Source organism: Puntigrus tetrazona, chromosome 4, assembly GCF_018831695.1.
Source record: "Puntigrus tetrazona isolate hp1 chromosome 4, ASM1883169v1, whole genome shotgun sequence".
Lineage (NCBI taxonomy): Eukaryota > Metazoa > Chordata > Actinopteri > Cypriniformes > Cyprinidae > Puntigrus > Puntigrus tetrazona.
The window spans coordinates 7,324,470-7,331,870 of NC_056702.1; positions in this window are offsets into that span (position 1 = coordinate 7,324,470).

The following is a 7,401-nucleotide window of genomic DNA, read 5'->3' on the forward strand; positions in this document are numbered from 1 at the left end:
TCATTTCAAAATAAAAAAAAGTAAACAAAACATTAGGTAGTACAATATTACTTAAAATATTAAATAATAAGACACCGCGTGTTTATACCTGATTGATTATATATTCTGCAGGTTTTTTGCCCCCTGTTATATAATAGATAAAAACAATTTGCAACACATGCTTGCACAGATAGACGCGCGCACACACACACACACTCACAGCATATTGGTTATTTGATATGACCCACAATGTCATATCACAATGTCAAAATTTACATGATTAAAACAGCAAAGACAAAAAAATCTGAGAATTGGCGATTTTAATTTTCTAGGCAGCCTAATCAAATGGTCTTTAGATGTTTTTACGAAACATAAAGAGAAAACAATTCTTCTTTTTTTCAGCTAGCAACTTGTGCCATGAAATACCCAGTTCTCATGATCAACCTGAATACAAGTGATCAGAGATGTGAGAAACAACACTCCAAGCAATGAATTAATTTCAAAGAAGGATTACCGAAAGCCAAGAATGGATGTGGCTTTTGAAAGAATAGCAAAATAACATGAAACATGACATTTTCATGACATAACATGTATTGTTGAACTTAAGTGTACTTTGAATGTCAAACCACTAGGTGTCAGCATCTCGTCATTTTAATGTCACCAATGCTACTCAAAGTGCGACAGAGAACCATAATTAATGTCTTTCTGTAAGACTTTAAACAGAAATCTTGAACAATAAGCTACTTTCCCAGTCCAAGCCACTTTACTAAATACTGTCTGTTCTCAAGTCTAATAGCAAGCCAAAGCATTTAGGTGTCCCATATAGAGTTAGCATAGGTTTACTTTGGTGAAAAAGTTTAAATGTATGTATAATATAGATATGAACAATAAAATTTCTAGATACTGTGTCTTACTTTTTTCATTCTTTGGCTAACGTTTTCCATTTGACGTATCCTTTAGTACAGGTGCATCTCAGTTAATTAGAATGTTGTGGAAAAGTTCATTTCAGTAATTCAACTCAAATTGTGAAACTTGTGTATTAAATAAATCCACAGACTGAAGTCTTTGGTTCTCTGAAGTGTGGTGATTGTGGCTCACATTTAACAAAAACCCACCAATTCACAAATCTCAAAAAATTAGTTTAAGGCGACATGCCAATCAGCTAATCAACTCTAAACACCTGCAAATGTTTCCTGAGCCTTTAAAATGGTCTCTCAGTTTGGTTCACTAGGTTACACAATCGTTAGGAAGGCAGTTGTCCAGAAAACAATCATTGACACCCTTCACAAGAAGGGTTTCCAAAGAAGCTGGCTGTTCACAGAGTGCTGTATCCAAGCATGTCAACAGAATGCACGACCAACCGAGAGAAATGCAGCCTTACGAGAACTGTCAAGCAAAATCAATTCAAGAATTTGCGTGAACTTCACAAGGAATGGACTGAGGCTGGTGTCAAGGCAACAAGAGCCACCACACACAGACATGTCAAGGAGTTTGGTTACAATAGTCAGATACCTCTTGTTAAGCCACTCCTGAACCACAGGCAACGTCAGAGGCGTATTACCTGGGCTAAGGAGAAGAAGTACTGGTCAGCTGCCCAGTGGTCCAAAGTCCTTTTTTCAAATGAGAGCAAGTTTTGTATTTCATTTGGAAACCAAGGTCCTAGAGTATGGAGGAAGGGCGGAGAAGCTCATATCCCAAGTTGCTTGAAGTTCAGTGTTAAATTGGTCTGTGTTGATTTGAGATCCAATGTCATCTTCTGGTCTTGGTCCATTGTGTTTTTTGAAAACCAACATCACTGCACCCATTTACCAAAACATTTTAGAGCACTTCATGCTTCCTTCTGCTGACAAGCTTTTATAAAATGTTGATTTCATTTTCCAGCAGGATTTGGTACCTGCGCACACTGCCAAAAGTTGGTTAAATGACCATGGTGTTGGAGTGCTTGACTGGCCAGCAAACTCACCAGACCTGAACCCTGTATAGAATATATGGGCTACTGTCAAGAGAAAAATGAGAAACAAGAGACCAAAAAATGCAGATGAGCTGAAGGCCACTGAGCTTCCATACCACCTCAGCAGTGCCACAAACTGATTACCTCCATGCCATGCCGAATTGAGGCAGTAATTAAAGCAAAAGGAGCCCCTACCAAGTATTCAGTACATGATAAATAAACATAATTTCCAGAAGAAAATAAGAAGTATTCTAATTTGTTGAGAATTGCATTGGTGGGTTTTTGTAAAATGTGAGCCAAAATCATCGCAATTAAAAGAACAAAAGACTTGAACTACTTCAGTCTGTGTGCACTGAAGTAAATAAACTTTTACACGACATTATAATTTATTATAGATGCACCTGTACACACATTCATCACATAAAGCAAAACTACAACGTCCAAAAGGTGCTATATGAGTACAATGCTGTCATTTAGCACCCATCCCTATTGAAAAAACAGCACATTATGCTGGTTAATTATATTTTGAAGCTGGGATGCTGGTTTATGCTGGTCATTTAGGGCCAGCATAAACCAGCAAAAGGACCATCTTAAACCAGCATCCCAGCTTCAAAACATTCCTAACCATATGCTGTTTTTTTCAGCAGTGATGCTAACATGTACACAGTAGGGGAAAGCAAGATCAGACTTATTGCAAGGATGCGAGTGCAAGTGTTTAATCGTGGTTTGAGTCTGTTTATCGTATAGGGCTGTTTATGTGAAAACATCTTACGGTTATACTGTAACAGTTTACAGAGAGAGACAGAGAGTAAGGGATTGTTTCCATTCATTCACTTGTTAATTTCTCAGCTTCCCCCTTCATCTGTCTCTCTGTATTTACACTGATAATTGACTTTATAAATACATATGATGCTTGAGACGTGTAAAAGACTTCCTGTCCTTTGCTAACTCAGTGAACCCAGCGTACCGAGCCAAGCGACAACACTGGGCTAACTCAAGTGCTACATTACAGCTGAGAGCTGTCTTTAAGCTCACAAACAACGGGAAAGACATCATCATTTTGTATTTGTTTACTTAAAAGATAAAATGTATTTCACCATAGAGTGGATGACCTGTCTTAAAGGTGAAGACAGCATTTTCTTGGAATTAACATTAGCACTGTGGTTATGAATCTTCGCCCGCAGCTGAGCTTCTCTTTTAATTCATAAAGTGTTTGTTTTGAAATCCATTTGTAGCTTCGAACATGGAAGCTGGTTTCTAGCTGTTTTAACCTCATCATTGGATAGTTCAATAAAGTTGTTTAAAACATACAATTAGTCAGTTCGACCTTGTCATTAGCATTAGGTTTGCTGGTATTTGCTGGTTCAAGATGATAATAAAGCTGGGTCAAGCTAGTCATTAGCTGTTTCAATCTATGCTGGTACTTAACTTGTTCAAGCTGGCCATAAATCTGTTCACGCTTGTCAGTAGCTGGAATAACCAATAAACCATCATTACCTTTACTAAGCTGGTTATAGTTAGCTGCTAGCTGGTTTGAGCTAACTATTTAGCTGGTTAATGGTTTGTTCAACTGGTTATTATCTGGTCTTAGCTGGCCAGTAGCTGGTTTCAAACCGTTTATTAACTGGCTCATGCTTGTCATGATCTGGGCTAAGCAAGTCATTAGCTTGTTATTATCTGGTTTAGCTGATCCAAGCAAGCAATTTCCATCAGTTTTATGGATGATCCAGGATGGTCTACAAGCACTCACTAGCTAATGAGCCATTTTAGACCATTTAGCTTCAGTGTTTCACAACACCGTGTCTAACTCAAAATTAATTTCTCAGTAGAGTTATAAGAATAAATGTCAGTACAGTACAGTTGTAATATAAGATTTACTACTCGCTCTTACAAAGCAAAACACGGATGGCATATTCTAATCGCTAATGTTTTGCATAATTCTTTGATTACTGTGAAATAATCACAGATCCAAAGGGAAAAGAGGAATAACAAAACAGCATTGGATAACCTTAATTACTCCAGTGTCATTTGATGACGCACACCACATGCATGCGTGTGGAAACCGCCGATTCTCAGCTTAGTTGTGGGAAACTGAAACTTTCTCAAAGAGGTTGTGTTTGACCTCCTGGCCTGTAGAATCCTTCAGCTTCAAGTGCATCCCTCTGTCCCCAGCCACAGCACCTCGTCCCAGGCTCTGGGTGTCACCACAGGGCCTTTGATGGCTCACACATGGGCTGCTTCCTGTACTACTTCCTGTGGTTAATGGGGGAGAGGCTGGGTCGGGGCTGCCCCCTTCTGGTCTCTAGGGAAACACAGGGGATGTGACTGTTTGCGCACACACTCTCACACACAGAGACAAATACACTCCCATAATCCCATTCAACCCCAGAGCTTCCTCAACCTCGCACACACCCTTACATCTCGCAGTCACACACACACATGCTCCCTGCAGCAGTTCTCATCACACTTCAGCCTCCAAACCATCTGTGACCTTTGAATTCTGTCCCTCCGGAGTGAAAGTCCCGCTTCCCATGAAGTCCCAGCATCAGTCAATCACTGGCTTTGAAGATCATTGACATTTTGCACATGCCAACCAGGGTTTCCCCAATGATCAAGGATTTGATTTAGCATTGCTAAACACTTACAAAACAAAGACGCAACAGAAGGAAGTACATGCATTTCTCAAAACAATTCATCCCTCAAAAGTAAGTATTTATGTGAATGAACATATCAATGCCATCAGATTGAAAAGTCCTTGTGTCATTGTTCAATAGTCGAAATTCTTAGTCATGTTGTTACATGAGTTACGTGATGTAAACTATGGCAACAGTTTGAATGACAGTTACTGTACTAAAATGCAGAAGGCTGTGCTTCCCATGTGTGCCATTTAACCATTTCAAAAGTACAAATTTGCACATTACTGTATGTGGGATATAGACTGAAAGAGACTGTTTTGAAATGTTTAAATTATTGTTTGAAATGTATTCCTATTAATGTAGGAAACCGCAGAAAAAAATTACATAATCCGTTGCATGAATGTACCAAAGCAATCGCAATTTGTTCAGAAGAATGAGAAACTGCTTTTATAATCTGCACAAGTGACTAAATGATGTGGAAGTTGAACAAGTAGTTTTGAAAATGTAATGTCTGATCTGAGAAATGCAACCAAAGCAACTGAGAAAAACTGTAAAACAAGTAATGCCTTTATACATATGTCTCTCTCTCTCTCTCTCTCTCTCTCTCTCTCTCTCTCTCTCTCTCTCTATATATATATATATATATATATATATATATATATATATATATATATATATATATATATATATTATTTTTTTCTTTTTTCCCCCAAAACAAGGGACAGTAGAAACATTAATTAAGGTTGCTATTTGATTTTTGATGGATGGATGTTTAAAAAATATAAATGGAAAGGTTGACGGATTGACAGACAGACAGATGATAGATAGATAGATAGACAGACAGACAGATAGATAGATAGACAGATAGATAGATAGATAGATAGATAGATAGATAGATAGACAGACAGATAGATAGATAGATAGATAGATAGATAGATAGATAGATAGATAGATAGATAGATAGATAGATAGATTTTAATACAACTACAATCATGAACCAAAAGAAACTACAACTCCCATAAAACTATTTCTGGCTGAAGGACAAAATGAACTGACAGGGATAATATTTTGCATAGGGTCATAAAAAGAAAAGCACGTGCGGTAAACTAAGAGTAAAAGATGTTTGTTTTTCGCCACACGGTCTTGTGCCTATAGCCTACAAACGAAATCTACACCCCCCTGCTGAATGAAATTATTATGCATGACTTCCAGGTCTTTATGCGGAGTAACGCACCGCGCACCCCACATCCTCTCCTTCTTTTAGCAATCCAGCCGCCAGTAAATCCTCTTTGTTTTAGTGAGTGACATTATGCACCTGTCAGTGAATCTTCAGCACGATCCGGTTATTCTTGACGTGACCTACATCAGGAGCTGCCGCGCTCGTGCACGGGCATCCCTCCTTTACATCTGACGCCATAGCAACGCGATGCCGAAGCAGTGATGCGCGCTTTCTTCAACACCGCAAGGACAAGGAGAAACAAGCCCGTCGTGCTCACTGTCTACCCGCTGGTGTCGTAGCGTGTTTACAGAAAATATCGACGGCAGAACCTACAGCCGGAGACATCTAGGTGAGTGGGTCCGCAGTCTTGGCGCATTTCATCTTAAATGAATTCATTCAAATCGCAGAGGTTGACTGTGAATGACGTTCGCCTTATTTACAACGGCCTGCTTTGAACGTGTTAACGTTATGGTGCTTTTAATTACATTGTACGCGAGGTTGTACTGCCACAAGCTGAACGACACGGTTTCATAGTGCTCATGAAGAGATGTGTCACTTATAAATGACCAGAACTAGGTTACATCGAAGTTTCATTGCCTTTGTCAGATTAAATTGTTTTACAGAAGCAACCACCATGTGACTTTGTGTACAGTTGACTTTAAATACAGTAGTAACACTGATGAATTATTATCAGTTAAATGCAACTGTATTATAGTGTTATAGATATCATTCTATATTATAGTGTCATAACATCAAGTAAGCTCATTAAAAAAATTTAATTGTAACAAATAGCTTTATATCAAGTGACTAGAAATATTAATTTATAATCTTAAAGGATTACAGTAGTGTATATGCTAGATATAATATTATAGTTCCTATTGTTATAGGCAACGTTTTGAATGTTCGTTATTAGGTATCTATGTCTTTATCTAAATGTAGAGCAAAATGTATGTTTAAACACAAACAATATTTTTTGGCAAAATAATAATATTGTTCATAACATTAATAAATCAGACAGACATGGCTAACATGACATGGCTAACAATCGACTAACAAATTATTGTAATTGAGCGATAAACACATTTTGACATCCACATGGCAATAGTCCGTGAAGCGTGTTGACAAAAAAAAAACGTGATGACATAACCCTTCGTGCCCCGGTGCATGCTGGGAAAACCAGAATTGGTAAGTTGTGCCATTGCCAGAAACTGGATGAGCAAAAGGTGCACTCACTGGATGTGCTTGTAAACTGTTTATGAACATTTGGTTCCACTCGCTTAATTTCAAAATTATATATTTTTAATGCAAATATTAAACATTTAAAAAACGAGTATTCGTTACTTATTTAGTGAAATTTGTGTGCATCTTTTTTTCCATCTTTTTTCAGTCAATTACTAATTTAAACATTGCTATCCTATTAAACTCTGTGTTTTCTAATTTCTTTACCTAGACTGCTTGTTCGGGCATCACACATCCATTATGGCCAAAAATGCTGTGTAGGCAGGCAGCTCACAAGATTTTGAGACGCAGACGCAGTGTCACAGTCGATCTCTATTTTCTCAGGAGGGTCCGTACATTCATGCCAACATTCCTGTTCAAGTTTGGAAATACGATCC